General features: G+C 40.0%; 1 long non-coding RNA gene across 5 annotated transcripts in view; it reads left to right on the plus strand.

Moving 5' to 3' along the window:
* LOC110215540 (uncharacterized) overlaps window positions 1–5,183 on the plus strand; it is a 156,761-nt gene extending 151,578 nt beyond the window's left edge. For all 5 annotated transcript variants that reach the window (XR_013483072.1, XR_013483074.1, XR_013483073.1 and 2 more), the window contains one exon: window positions 1,780–5,183. This is a non-coding gene — a long non-coding RNA (uncharacterized LOC110215540). The remainder of the gene's footprint in view (window positions 1–1,779) is intronic.
* Window positions 5,184–14,484: the final 9,301 nt, after the last annotated feature.

Genomic DNA, 14,484 nt, shown 5'->3' on the forward strand with positions numbered 1-14,484 from the left:
ATCTTCAATGGAAAGAATTTGTGGGAACAGCCAGATGTTGTCTGTTTGTTTAGCTTCTGAAGCTAGTGTCTAAGAAAGATATTAATGACTGCAAGCAAGGAAGCTGCTACCTCACAGGTGAGAGTGGAGAGAGAGAGAGGCTGTACACAGGCTTTGTTTTGATCCCTTTCTTTAACACCCTTTCCCAGTGCCACCTGCCTACTGTTTTTCTGCTGTCCCTGTCTTTGTCCAGTCCTGGCAGCTCAAGATATTAACTGACTATGAAGGTCCTGATCTCTCTGCTTGCTTCTCTTGCCCAGTGTTTCAGGTGGTGAAGTACGTGACTTGGAGTCAGAAAGAGCTGAGTTTGAATCCTGACTCAGAAATTTATTAGCTCTGTGACCCTCAGCAAGTCATTTAACCTCAGACTTAGTTTCCTTATCTGCAAAATGGGGATAATAATAGCGCTTATCTCACAGGGTTGTAATCATAAGAATCGCATGAGATAAACCTTAAGGCACTATATCAATATTATTATACTTTAGATGTGCTTCAGGTACACAGGATCTGTCACAAAGCTTGTGTTTTTTTTTTAACTAAGAAAATTTTATTGGTGACAGACTGGTAGCTTCCCAGTAAGCAATGCTGAGAGAGAAAGAATCGTTTTTTTTTTTTTTTTTGCTTTTTCAGAAGGCAGTCTGGGTTAAATGATTTGCCCAGGGTCACACAGCTAGTAAGTGCAAAGTGTCTGAGGCAGGATTTGAACTTAGGTCCTCCTGACTCCAAGGCAAGAGCTCTAGCCACTGCACCACCTAGCTGCTCCATCTTATCTGACAGGTACAAATGTATCTCTTAGAGATGGCCATAACATTTTTGTAAAAACAATGAGCTTACTTCTGTGATCCTTGGATAGTTATTTAATCTTTATGAATCTCAATTTCCTTATCTATGAAATGAAGATAATGTTAATACTTAACCTCCCAATGTGTTTGTGAGGATCAAAGGAAATAATGTGTATGAAGTGCTTTGTAAACCTTGAAGCACCAAATAAACATCATCTATTATTTTTATTAAAAAAAAAAAGAGAGAAGAAAAGAAGGTAGGCAGGAAGGAAAGAAGAAAGAAAAAGGGAAGGAAGAAAGGATGGAGAAGAAAAGGAAGGAAGGGATGAAGGAAGGAAGGAAGGAAGAAACAGAAAAATAATGGATTGACCAAGTGTATAAAATGCATTGAGTGCACAAAAGTCTAGACTAGAGTATCTACTATTGCTATTGACTATTATTATTGTTTAATGGCTGAGCCTTTATCTGACGCAACCAAGGAATAAAATGGCGGTCTTTATTAAAATTTTGTGGAATTTGAAAGATTTCATTGTCATTGTCAGAAAGCAAACAGTTCTAGTTACTGGAAAGAGAAAACAAAAGGGAAACCAGTTATTATGAATTACAGAATTTGAGAACTGGAAGAGACCTCAGCAGCCTAGATGTAGGCCAATCCCTACACAAAAAGAATGCTCAGTATAACATATCTAATAAAGGGTTATGCGGCCTCTGTTTGGATATCTCCAGGAAGGGGAACCGACCACCTCCCTAGGCCCCCATTCCTCTTTGAGAAGGCTTTATTTATTAGGGAATTTCCCCTGGCATCAAGCCCAAATGCGCCTCTGTACCACTTCCCTTTACTGTTCTTGGTTCTACCTTCTGAAGCCAAACAGAACACATCTAATCTCTCCATCACATGATATCCTTCTACATACTTGAATATAGTGATCACGTTCCTCTCTGGTGTTCTTTTTTCCAGGATAAATGTGCCTGCTTCCTTCGACCGATTCCAGTCCGACAGGAACTCAGGTCTCTCCTCTAGACACCCCCCAGCTTATAAGCTGTGGCGCTCCGTGCTGAACAGAATTGTCCAGATGAGGCCTGAGCAGGCCAGAGTGTACTATGGGACTCTCCATCACCTCCTCATCACTGGAATCTCCGTCTCTCAACGCAGCCCACGATCTCAGCTTTTTTGGCTGCCGCATCAAATTGTTGACTCATAGTGAGCTTGCAGTCTGCTAAAAGCTTCAGATTTTTTTTTCAGAACAATTACTCTCTAGACATGTTTTCTCCATATTGTACTGATGAGGTTGATTTTTTTTTTATGTAAGACTTTATATTTAATTCTGTTGAACTTTTATCTTATTAGATTTAGCCCAATGCTTGAGCTTTGGGGATCTTGACTCTATTATCCAGTATTAACTATCTCTTTCAGCTTTGTGTCATTTTTAGATTTGACGTGCTTATCATATATGGCTTTATCTAAATCACTGAAAAAATATAAATTAGCACAGGCCTAACCACTGTACTCCACTGGAGGCCTACCTGGCGTCACATAGCTAGCAAATGTCAGGACTTGAATCCGTGTCTTTCGGACTCCATATTCAATACTCTATCCACTATACCATAATCCTTTTCCTTGTTGGAAGTACCCAATGTGGAATCAGAACTGGGTAAGTTGAGGTAATAAGGTGGTTATACAATAAGCAAGTAAATATAGGTACAGAATACATAGTGTATGATAGTGCAAACTCAAACAGAAATGGGACTCATTAAATGGTGCATAAGGATCCCTGTGGGCCACATGTTGATTTAGAAAACCACACATTAATATTATTTGTGTTCTATTGTATTTTTATTTATTTTGTTAAATATTTCCCAATTCCATTTTAGTCTGATTCCAGGGGGACTGGGGAGAGTTGCCAGACTCTGGGCTAGTGTATCCACATACTTATGTACACATGGGTGTATATATAAGTGTGTGCTCTAGTGTATCCACGTGCTAATATACTCATGCATTTATATACACACACTTTATACAGGTGTCTGTATGTTCATTTAATCCTCATAACAACCCTGTGTGGGAGGAAGGTTTGGTATTATTCCCATTTTGACAGATGAGGAATATGAGTCTCAGAAAGGATACGATTTCCTTCTTATAAGATAAGCTAAGATCACACATAAGTGGCACCACAGAGGTCTCAAGCTCATATTTGTGGATTCCAAACCAAGGATTTTTTTTTCATTATTTTGTGCTGTGCCTTTAATTTCATTCATTAACACCAAGAATAGACAATAATGGAGCAGTCTAGGGAAGGAGCAAAGAGTAGTCAGGGGCTGAATGGGTTAGGGGTGGGGAACCTGTGACCTGTGGCCTCGAGGCTATAAGTTCCCCATCCCTGGTAGGGAATTCCAGCTTGTAGCTAAATAGCTTGTAGCTACTTAGAAGTCATTACAGACTCTACCTTATCAGTGCTGACTCCTTGTAGAACTGAGACTTCTGAAATGAGAGAATAACAAGGACAGTAAGGGGTGATGAGGAGTCTGTTTTAGGAATGATTTGAGGACACCTATGCAAACAATTTCTCTGCCACACATATGCCCTACCCAGAGTTTGAGGCCTGACAAACCAACCACTGAGGAACTGGAATGAGTGCTTTAACTCCATTAACTCCCACCACCTCCACTGTGACTCTACCGTTTTCCTTGGGCGGGTGTGGGGGTAGGGGGGGCCCCCGCAGAACTAGAAAGGTCACAGGGTAGACAGCTGGAAGGGGCTCTAGATCATTTAGTCTCAGCCTTTTTTTCTCCAGGTGAGGCTCAGGCAGGGGAGGTTTAAAGGAGAAGAGAAAATTGGAAAGGGGCAGGAAAGATTCAGAATATAAGAGGGATACTTCTGATGTCTTTTGTAATCTCTTTAGAGAAAGACCATGTGGAGTCCAAGAAAGAAGGATTTGGAATTTGAAGACCAGAGATCAATCCTGTCTTTTCTACTTACTAACCCCCCAAGTATCCTTAGACAGCTTACCTCCCCTTCTCAAGTCCTCAGCTTTCTTGTCTGTGAAATGAGCAGGTAAGGCTAGGTGATCTCTCTGACGCTTTCTCTTTCTAAAATCTTTAGGAAACTCCATATGGAACTACAGCGACACTGCTTGTTTTCCTTAAGTATTGTCGTACTTTGCATTTAGGGTCACTGTATTGCTCAGCATGTGGTGGGCCTATGAAAAGAAAACCCCTCTACAGGTTGCTTTTCTCGTATGACACGCCACCTTGATGATAATATGCTTCAGTGGACAAACCAGACGGTGACATGCCTTTCACTTCTCTAGTCGATAGACCACATGTCATAAATGAAGCAGCTCCTGCCAAAATTTTGCTTGAGTAGCTCACATTTGGTTATGTTTCCCTCTGCTGAATGCAGGGTCCTAAAACAGAAAAAGTAAATGAGACGAATTGCTAATATGTTGGATGCTAGTGGAGTATGCATGTAACGACTTACTGAGGTTACTCAGTGAAAAATATGATCATCGCAAATAGTCCAGAAGACTGCAGACCCATTCACTGAGTTATGTACTTGCCACACTTCAGGATGTTACAAATACACAGAACAGCCTGGAGTCCTGGGTTTTATGTTTAGAGTTCCAAATTAGCATAAATAAATGCAAAATCACAAGCAAGGAGAATCCCTGTAGACCCCTGCCAAGAAGCTTTCTATTTATTTCAGTATACACATGAAATGTTTTGGATTCTTAAAGTGTACTACAGTTCCATTTCATTAGGAATATATGAAAAAGTGAGACTGGTCTGATGGCTTTAGTCTTTAAAGAAAGCATATGGTCATATAGAGTATTACAGTCCAAGTACAAACATTTCATACATAAAAATAATATTATATGGAAAAAAAAGCCTCACTTTGACTATAGCATGCACATGGGAACAGCTCTTTATTAGAGAGGATTAGTGGATAGAGTCCTGTGCCTGAAGTCAGGAAGACCTAAGTTTAAATCCTCCCTCTCATACTTACTAGCTGTGTAAACATAAGTAAGTCACAACCTTTCTGAGCCATAGTTTTTTAAATCTATATAAGACTGTGTGACCATGCATATGTCTACCTATCTCTACATATTTTTCCTACCCCTCATCAAGGGAGGCTGTGACTCCTGCACTGAGAAGACCAGAAGGGCCATATGCTAGGCAGTCTTTCCTCCTGTCTTTGAAATGAAAACTGGACTAGAATTATATCCAGAGGTGTGCTGGTAAATGTTTAACAACCAACTCTCAAAAAAATGTAAGCACAACACACTTTTAAGTTTAATATGCTTTATGAACATTTTCTCCATCGCTTTCTTAAGTCCTGATGTTCAATAAAACAGTATACCAAGGGCTGATTTGTAACTCGTTGATTTCCAAGGTGTAAATACTCACACTGAAAATTTAACAAGCCAATTGGAGCTGGCTCCAGTGTATTCTGGCTTATATCTATCTGCTCCCCCCCCACCCCAACCGCCATGCTGATGATCTAGAGGTGTAATAGATTTAAATGGACTCTTAACCTGCAATCTGTGAACTTGCTATTTAAATATTCTGATAACTGTATTTCAATATAATTGATTGCCTTTATAAGTCTATGTATTTTATGCATCTAAAAATATTATTCTGAGGAGTCCGGTCACATTTATGTCTTCTCAAGAAGCTCTGGAATTGATTCTACTCCTTATGCAAATATGCAGCATTACATCAGCAATCTCTCCACCAATTGGGAGTCTCCTGCATATATGCAGCAGCATGCAACTCCTCCCCCCAGGCTTGGAAACCTGAGTTATATATCTAAAAATGGGGGAAATAATAGGAAAATAATCAATGCACTTCCTACCTCATAAGTTATCATGAAGCTCAAATAAGATAATGTATGTTAAGTGTACTGCAAACTTTGTTTTTTTTGTTTTTGTTTTTTTTGCTTTTAGACAACTGGGGGTTAAGTGACTTGCCCAGGGTCACATAGCTAGTAAGTGTCAAGTGTTTGGTCTGAGGCCGAATTTGAACTCAGGTCCTCCTGACTTCAGGGCCAGTGCTCTATTCACTGCGCCACCTAGCTGCCCCTACTGCAAACTTTAAATTGCTATATAAATATCAGGTGAGAGACAGTGCGGCATAATGGATATAGAGCTGCTCTCAAAGCCAGGAAGAGCTGGGTTCAAATCCTGCCTCTGACACATGTTGGCTATGTGATGCTGGGAAAATCCACCTAACCTCTCAGTATTTTAGATGAACTCTCCAAGACTCTTAAGTTGCATTGGTTGGGGGCAAGAGAGTTCTCTTCATCTAGTGGTCTCTATAGCAATGAAATCACAGGTCCAGTCACAATCTTTATAAATATTAGTCATTACTATTATTGCTTAGAAAAGAAAAATAAATATTCCTTTTTGTAGCAGGAAAGAATTCCTCCTCTTTAAATCTGTCCCATCACCACCTTTTCCTCACTTACTTTCCTTTCACTCTCTCAGCTTTTCTGCCTCCTGGCTTTTTCTTTCTGGTTCTACATATCATCATCTCTTTGGCTTCACCCCACTTAGTATGTAATCAGAAGTCAAAATCTCTACATGTCTAAAGGATAGAAGGTTCTGTTCTGACAGCCCCCGAGTTTCTGGGCCAAAGCAACCAGTACCTGAGCATACTGGGGAAAAAAAAAAGATTCATCCCAGATGACTCTTGGTTTTGATAATGACTGCTGTAATGGAATTTCACTTGTAATAATTTTCATTGTCATTAAATTTTACCTGTAGTCACAGGCCTGGAGTAGAACCTCCTACCTGCCTAGTCAAGTGCTCACCTACCTAGCTGGATGCTATTTTTAGTCGTGTCTAGTAGTAAGTGGAAGACAATTTATTTCCCTTACAATGCTAAAGTGAGAAGTGCTGTAGTATAAAAATGACTGTTTTTTTTTTTAGTTTTTAAAAAATTAAAATAGCTAACATTTACATGGCACTTTCAGGTTTGTAAAGGTCTTTCCAAATATTATCTCAATTTATCCTTTCAACAACCTTGGGAAATAGGTGCTACTATTATCCTTACTTTGCTGACAACACAGCAATGATAATAACTAGCATTTATATAGTGCTTTATATTAGCTAGCTTTATATAGTGCTTGCAAAACACATTATAAATATTATCTCATGTGATCCTTACAACAACCCTGAGATGTAGGTGCTATTATTTTTCCCATTTTAGGGAATAGGCAGACAGAGGTTAAGTGATTTGTCTAAGGTCAAAGGCAGTAAATGTCTAAGTTTGGTTTTTAACTCAGGTCTTCCTGACTCTAGTTCATTATGCACTGCACCATCTTGCTGTCTGTCTTCATTATGAACTTAACAAATAACAAGATTTAGCATTTCAATATACAAAGAAGAACAAAACAGAGACTTTTACATGTTTGTATAAACCTTTAAAGGTATAAAAAGTTATTTATTCAACTTTGATAAAAGTAGAGAGAGGTTATCTATTGGCCAAAGATTTGATAATAGCCTTGGTGGCCACTTAAGGAAGACATATTTCTAGGGAAAGAATTACTCAGGAGGTGTCTCTGACGACTGTGATCTCTGGTAATCAAGAAAAGAACCTAGCTATAGAAAACCTTGAGAAGTATTCTTTCCCTCTTCAAGCGTAGATTTCTTTCTCTTATCACTCCCCCTCCCCCCCATTTTCTCATCTATTAGGAAGCAGGTTCAGTCAATTAAGGCATGAGACCAGAGAAGCTTTTTTAGTCAAGAGGAAGGGAGCCTTGGCTGTCAGGAGCTGAGCTGAAGAGAGGGAAATGCCCAGGAAGCACAAGTAAGAGACCTACCCAGTAGAGACACTGTGCCTGGGAGAGGAGCATAAGGATACAAGAAGGGATAGGACATACAAACCCTATAGTATCAGCTGTGTGAGTTGCCTTGGTCATTCACATTTTACTGTGCTTCTCTCTACTAATGTATCCTACATACATCCCTACTAATGCTGTGTGCAATTGTGGGATAGTATGCTTTAGATTCATGGTGAGGGGGGGATGTTTTGTCACTAGTGTTTGTGATTTGCCATCTCAGTAAATGCCTTTGAGCTAATTGTATCTTCTGGCTAAATATTGAAGATAAGCACCCTAGTGGGGGTTCCTAAGCAAACTATGAGTTTGACTTGGGGAATATCCTAGAAGGCCTGCTATACTGTGAGGAACTGTCCAACATATGTTTAGGGTACCGTACATATTTGTAGGGACCTACTGTAGAGATTCTTCTATTCTCCAGTTCTGCTGGAATCCAGTGGAGAAAACTAGTGTTTTCTTTTTTTTTTCTCTCAGACTCTAATTAGTCAATTTCCTATATATTTCTTTGACAAGTCAGACTAATTGCTTTCAAATAACTTTTGCATGTTTGAATGCTTATATAATTATATCTTTTGTATTACTGTGCTTATTACAAGTATGGACATTTATATGAGCAGTATGAGTATTGCCACTCCTCTCCCCACTTGGCGCCCCACCTCCTCGCCCTGGTAATGATGTCTAACAATGCATTTAGAGCATACTGTAGGGACTCATACATGTTAATTTTTAATTTTACTTTTGAGTAGATTTAGATTGCTTGCCTTCTTGTGGTATGATTCTGGACAGTTTGTTTGACATCATTATTTAATGCAGCAGGTCCATTTGTCCTTGAAACACAGAAATGTAGAAAGACACCCAAAGTGTTGGGCTCCCAAGAATCGATTAAGCACTTAGAATTGGTTACTTGGGGTTCCTAGGTAATCAGGCAAACTTTATCTTATGACCTGTTATCTTAGAGGCAATAAGGAGCTTCTGTAAGTTTCTGGTCAGGGATATGGTGAGACTGTGCTTTGGGTTATTTTAGTAGCTGTATGGATGATGGCTTGGTGAGGGGAGAGAGACTGAAATCAGAGATCAATTTGCAAGCTATTATAATAATTTGTACAAGACATGATGAGCTGATTTGGACTTGAACTAGTTTGGGGAGAGTAAGTAGATAGATTTTATATATATATGTATATATGTATGTATGTATGTACATATGTTGCATGGACACAACATGGCAATGGTCTGGTAAAGGGAAATAAAAATCCTGGATAACTTCAAGGTTATGAACTTGGGGGAATGGAAGAACAGTGGTGCCCTCAACAGAAAGAGGAAAGTTTGGAGGAAGGGGGTGGTTCTATTTCAGGTATGTTAAGTTGGAGATCCCAAGCGGGATATGCAAGAACCTTAGGCCCCTGATAATAAGGGATGAGAGTTCTGGTGAGAGATTAGGGTGGGATATATAGATCTGGCAGTCTCCTGCATAGCCATGATAATTAAACCTAATGGAGCTGATGAGATCACCAAGGGAGAGAAAGCCTAGTACACAATCTTAGGTGAACCCATGTCTCTCTTGGTTGTTGCTTTTTCTTCAAAGTCTGCCCTTCTCTCTTTTCTTCCCAAGGTCTTCTAGAAAAGGGGTGTGTGTGTGTGTGTGTGTGTGTGTGTGTGTGTGTGTGTGTGTGTGTAGGAGACTGTTGATTCCACTAGGGAAAGAGAAATTCTTTTTTTTGTTTGTTTGTTTGTTTCTTGCTTCTCACTATTCTATTTCCTCATGTGCTAGGCAGGAGTCTGAGGAAAGTTACTAGGAAAGTAAGTCCAACAGGCCTGATGAAATCCTGAAGAAATTTTTCTCCCAATCAGTTGAAGATTCCTTCCTGATTTTGCAGACCTGTTCTGGAATTCTTTCCTCCATTCTTCTGCTAAGTCACATATTGTGAAATAATTTCACACTTTATTATTATTTTAAATTAATCAGACCTTGAAGCCTGCAGGTTCTGGCCTTTTTGGGGCCATATCTAATTCTAGTTACACAAGATTACATCAGAATGTAACTTGGAACAATTGTTACATCGAGTTTAATGAAATGGGGTTATATATTAAAAAAAATCTTATTTTTATGAATATTTCTGTTTCTACATTACCTTCATTAAAAATTTAGTTTTATTCTTCAGTGATACGTATGCATAGTCAAGAAAAACAAATTCCCCTCATTGGCTATGCCCCTAAAATATGTTTCATTCTGTATCCTGAGTCCCTTACCTCTCTGTCAAGAGGCGAGTAGTATGTTTCATCAGGAGCTCTCTGGAATTCTGTTGGTCATTGTGTTGATTAAACCTCCCAAGGCTTTCACAGTCATCACCTTCACTTCTGAACATATTCTCCCATATCTTGCCCTGCTAGCCATCCTTTTAAACAAAGATTTAAGAAAGCAAGAAAAAAAATGGCAAAATCACATTGTGCATTGATTATGCCTGATGGTATGTGCAACAGTCCCCCACTTTTGTAAAGAGGATGGGGAGGTAGTTTTTCTTAACTCTTCCCTGGTTATTATTAGTTCTTTTAATAACATGACATTCACTTTTATGACTTTATTTTCTTCTTTTACGAAGGATTAGGTATATTCCCTAGTTGACTCATGAGGGCTCTGCATCTTGGGTCGAATCTATCCATGGAGCCTCTGCAGGTGAGTGTGTGAAGAAGAGCCGGGGCAGAATGATTCAAATAAAGCAGCAAGAGGGACAGCTGCTATGGGTATTTCAGGAATGTAGGATGAAAAGAAAAAAAAAGAGATTCAGAGAATAAACAAGATGGTAATCAGGAAGAAAGACCCTACTCTGGTCTAGCAGCAATTCCTCATGTTGACAATGTAGAGGTGAGACTATGACTCTCAACAGAAGCAGGTGCCTGAGATGAGCAGAGAGACAAGAAAACAAAGGAGTGAAAGTGGAGCAATTAGTACAGAATAACGGTTTGGCACGAAAGGGGAGGAGCCTATGGCTAAATCCAGGTTGGAGTAGCAGCCTTTTAGTCTACTCCCATGTGCCACGTGCAATTACCAATTTCCTGAACTTGTCTCTCTGGGAAGCCATGGAAGTAACATTTGGAGAGATTTGCTCCCTCCCCAATAAAGGGGCTGAGGGAGGCTATATGGGCACTCAAACTGGGTCTGGGAATCCTGGATTTGGGGCATTCCTATTCAATCTTTTCCTCTCCAATGCTTTCCTTCTTCTGGCTCTCACTTACACCTGATTCTCTCCTCATGACACAGCAGCCACTCTTTCTGGCCTCTTTCCAACATTGTCTGTACTTTCACTCATTCCCCTCTACTGGGTAGAGGTGGGGAGTTAGAATACTCCTTGCTCTGCATTGCCACTTCCAGGTTCTCTGGCTACATCATCAGTCAGTAATCCTCCTCCTTTGAGGTTCAAGCAATTTACATCTACCACCCAACTAAAATCTTAATAGCTGGACAATCCTCTTCCTTCCTCAAAGAATTCAGTACTTGGCTTACACTCTTTCTTTTCCCACATTCTTTCAGTTCCTTCCCAGTCCTGCATTAGCCACACTTTCCTCCTTTTTCATCTTGACCTTCTGGTGAAACAGTTCAACTTTACACTGCCATCTTCGCTTGAGTCTCTAGTCCCCTTGTCACATCATTGATAATGCTTGACAAGCCTCAGCCTTGGATCACTCCCACCATCAGTTTCCACCACTCCTAAACACATGCTGCTGAATGAAGGTGGAGTCCACTACAAATTTATGCTACAGAGCCTCAACTGGGCCTCAATGCTCAAGGCTCTACGTCTTCCTAATTAATTCACTTTCCCACTTAACACAGCATCTCTTTGAAACCTTTTCATCTCTCCTCAAACCTGCCGTGACTCCTTCTACTCCTACCTTCTCAGCTGAGACCCTTACTTCATATTTTACTGAAAATAATTGAGGCCATTCATCAAGAGCTCTCTTTTCCCCTGCTCTTTATCTCAAATCACTCAGATGCCCTCTGCCACTATCTCCTCCTTCACCCTTGTCTCAAAGAGATGGCTCTTCTCCTTGTCAAGGCAAACCTCTCTGCCTATATAAATGATCTCATTCTATTCCATTTCTCCAGTAGACTGACTCCTCTATCATCCCTATTCTCTCACTAACTTTTAATTTCTCCCTGTCTACTGGCTGCTTCCATACTGCCCATAAATATGTTCGTCTTCCCTATCCTTGAAAAACCCTCACTTGATCCTTTAATTCCCACTAACTCTTGGCCCTACATTTTGCCTGCCTTTTGTGGCTAAATTCCTTGAAAAGGGTGTCTACAGTAGGTGCTTCCACTTCCTCTTTTCTCATTCTTTTCTTAACTCTACAATCTGGCTTCTGGTCTCATCATTCAGTGGAAACTACACTCTCCAAAGTTACCAGTGATTTCTAATTCCCAAGTTCAATGGCTTTTTCTCAATCTTCATCCTTCTTGATCTTCCTGCAGTCTTTGACACTGTTGATCACCTTCTTTTGCTTAATATTGTCTTCTCTTAAGGTTTTCAGGTCACCACTCTGTCCTCGTTTTCTTCCTACTTATATGACTGCTCCTTTTCACTCTCCTTTGCTAGATCTTCATCTAGTTCATGTTCTCTAACTGTAAATTCCCGCAGGGTTCTATCCTGGACCATTTTCTTCCCCCTGTATATTACTTCACTTGGTAATCTCATCAGCTCTCATGGATTAAATTATCATCTCTATGCTGCTGATTGTCAATAGATTTGACTTATCCAGCCCCAACTTCTCTGCTGACCTCCAACTGCATTTCAGATATCTTGAACTAGATGTCCAGTAGACAATGTAAACCCAACACATTCAAAACTGAACTCATTATCATTCCCCTAATCGGACCCCCTTCCAAATTTCCCTAGTTACTGCTGAGAGTACCACCATCCCCTAAGTCCCCCAGGCTCATATGTCTTGACTCCTTACTATCTCTCACCTTGCCATATTTAATCTGTTGTCAAATCCTGTCGATTTCACCTTTACAACATCTCCTGAATACATCCCTTCTCTCTTCTGACACTGCCACCATCCTGGTGCAGGCCCTCATAATCTTACACCTGGACAATTTTAATAGCCTGCTGATGGTTCCTCCTCCCTCAAGTCTCTCCCTACTTCCAGTCCATCCACCATCCAAACATCATACTGATTTTCCTAATGTTCAGGCCTGACCGTGTCACCCTCCTACTCAATAAACTCCAGTGGCTCCCTATTACCTACAGGATGGATCAAATACAAACTCCTCTAGTGTTCAAAGTCCTTCATAACTCAGTTCCCCTCCCCACCTCTTCAGTCTTCTTATTTCTTATACCTGTCCACACATTCTCTGATGCAATGACATAGGCCTCCTTTAGATTTCTCTAAAAAGACACTTCACTTGGCTCCAGGCATTTTTACTGGCTGGCCCTCATATGCATGGAATGCTATCCCTCTTCATTTCTGACTTGTAGATTCCTTGAAGTCTACAATAAAATCTAGCTTCTGCTAGCAGCCTTTCCTAATGCCTCTTAATTCTGATGTTTTCCCTCCATTGATTTATCTCTAGAGATTATCTCCATCTCTCTATTTATCCTGTATCCAATTTGCTTGTACATAATTGTTTACATCTTGTCTTCCCCATTAGATTGTGAGCTCCCTGAGGGCAGGCACTGTCTTTTGCCTTTCTTTGTATCCCCAGAGCTTAGCAAAGTGCCTGGTACATAGTAGGAGTTTACTGAATGCTTATTAACAGTCTGTATGACCATCGGTGAGTAAATGAATCTGTCAGTGATTCAGACAACTGTCTAAGAATATATATTGTAGATGAGCTACTGATCTGCATTTGTGGAGTGAGTTTCCACACCAGAATCTCATCATATTAATGAAATCATAGGTCAGTAAAAAAATTATCTTCTTTTGCCTATTCATAGTAATTGTGTATATTGTTCATTTGATTTTGTTCACTTTGCATCACTTCATACACACCAATATTTCTTCATAGTTTTTGTATTCCTTATGATAGAGTAACACTTCCATAAATTTATTTACCACAGTTTGGACAACTGTTCCTGAACTGGTGTATGAGAAGTTTCTTTCCATTTTTTTCTACTATGAATTATATTATAAAATTTTCATGTCTTTTCTAATTGTTAATAACCAGCTTAGGGTATATATCCAACAGGAGCATTCCTGGGTCACAAGGATTGTGATTTTGTAACTTTTCTTGTATAATTCCAAATTGTTTTTCAATATAGTTCAACCACCTGCTCCACTAGCAGTCAATTAATATCCCTGCTTTTCCTGACTCCCCACCAAGATTGAATTTTTCCATCTTTTGTGATCTTTGAAAGTCCATTGGATTTAGTAATTAAGATATTAGCAAAATGTTTTAAAGAGAAGTTTCAGTGATGGGATTAGGAGTTAGATTACAGAAAAACAAACAAACAAACTCAACAACAACAGAGGCCAGAGGCGAGACGGTGGAGTGGAGGACACACTCAGCTGTGTTTTACCAATGTTCCCCTCCAAACAACTTTAAAATAATGCCTTGAATCTAATTCTAAAGTGGCAGATCCAAAAAAGGTCAGGGTGAGACATTCTTCCAGCCCAAGACAATTCAGGAGGTCAGAAGGAGAGATCTGTGAGATGGGGGTGGAGGCTGGCCCAGAGCCCATGTGGATAAAATACCAGTGTGGGAGTAGGTAGTAGCGACAGAAGCAGCAGCAGCTTTGAGAGTTCTCAAGATAGAGATGGTAAGGGGATGTGATAACTAGTCAGAAAGAGATTACAGGGACCCTTGCGCTAGTGCTGAATGCAGGACTGGAG

This window comes from Phascolarctos cinereus, unplaced genomic scaffold, assembly GCF_003287225.1.
Source record: "Phascolarctos cinereus isolate Bilbo 61053 unplaced genomic scaffold, phaCin_HiC Scaffold_726;HRSCAF=1367, whole genome shotgun sequence".
NCBI lineage: Eukaryota > Metazoa > Chordata > Mammalia > Diprotodontia > Phascolarctidae > Phascolarctos > Phascolarctos cinereus.